The sequence below is a fragment of the Propithecus coquereli genome, unplaced genomic scaffold (genome assembly GCF_000956105.1).
Source record: "Propithecus coquereli isolate 6110/MARCELLA unplaced genomic scaffold, Pcoq_1.0 Scaffold86, whole genome shotgun sequence".
NCBI lineage: Eukaryota > Metazoa > Chordata > Mammalia > Primates > Indriidae > Propithecus > Propithecus coquereli.
In genome coordinates this window covers 5,965,005-5,966,557 of record NW_012154840.1, presented here as the reverse complement: position 1 = coordinate 5,966,557, position 1,553 = coordinate 5,965,005, and positions in this window count along the sequence as shown.

Below are 1,553 nucleotides of genomic sequence, written 5' to 3'. Positions count from 1 at the left end.
TATTTTGTCTGCTTAAAGTTTATTCCTTAATCCAATGGCCAGAGCAATCCATTCAAAACTTAAGTCAAATCATGTAACTCCTCTGCTCTCAACCCTACAATGTTTCCCCACCTCACTTAGAGCAAAAACCAGAATCTTTACAATGGCCTATTCTGCTTTAGCTTCAGGACCCCATCTACTCTTTACCTATACTGTCTTCCTTGTCATTTAGACAAGCATTCTCTTTTTACTTGTTCCCTCTGTCTGGATCCTCTCTCTCATTGTTTACTCCATTAACTCTTTCATATTTTACTTAAATGTCATTTCTCAGTGAAGTCCTCCTAGACCACCACATTTACAATTACAACACCCCCCCGCGTTCCCTATCCTCCTCCACTGCTTTTTCTTTTTTATGATAGCATTGATTGCTGACATACCATAAAATTTAATTACTTATTAGTGTCTCTACAGTAGTCTCTGACTACAGTATAATCTTGATAAGATTAGAGGCTTTGTCTCTTCACTACAGATTTCTCCATACACAGAACAGCACCTAGTACTCAAATATTTGTTGAGTGAATTAATGGTGACACAACTATTTACATGCAGTGGCCCCATACTGTGTGCCAAGCACTAAGTTAAGCAGTTTGCATGTATTATCTCAGTAAATCCTGTCCTGAAATATAGGTACTATTAGGATCTACATTTTAAAAAGGTGAAAACTGTGAAACTCAGACAGGACAGGTGACTTTCCCAAAGCCAATGAGGGATTAGCTAAATGGGGGTGTGGGGTTGGATTTTGTGGAAAAGCACATTCCCTGAGTAGGAAGCAGCCTGGAGTAAAGGTTGTAGTAGGTCTTGCGGGGAGGGGAGTGGAGAGGAGGAACACAGGAGGTGACCTGGATTTTTGAGGCAAGATCTTGAATTCATTGAAATCTACTGGCAAGCCCATATCTTTTCCAACAATTGGAGCTTTACAAAGGAAATCTCAAGTCTGCTGCAGCTGCCATGGATTTGAGACAGCAAGAGTTCTTGCCCTTTGGGGCATCAGCTTTGGGACAGAAGCCATACCTGACAGAAAGGGACACCTGAGACTAGTGGATTGATGTGAAAATACAAAAGGCCACTATCCACATGGTTCTTCTCTTCCTCTCCTACCCTTTTTCATAACTTACCATCTCTATCTTCCTTTAATTTGCACATATTTGTAAAGCATTTGATTAACTCAGTCTGCCATCCACTGGAATGTAACCTTAGAAGGGCAGAGCAGGAATTTGTATCCCTTGTTCACTGCTGTATACCCAGTGCCTAAACAATTCCTGGCACACAGTAGACACTCAGTATATAGTTGTGAAATGAATCTCTGCCCTTCGAAACAAAGCCATCCTCCTTGGGGATGGAGTAGGGAGGAGAAGGGAAAGCCCTTTTCAGAGGCAACATGGGGAAGTGCCATGTCGAAACCCCTACCAGGGAATGTGGGCAGAGGAGAGATGGAAGATGCAGGCTTAGCCTGGGAAGATCAGTGAAAGGGAGGAGCCTGCTGCGGTGTAAAGACAGAGAACAGGACTTTGCCC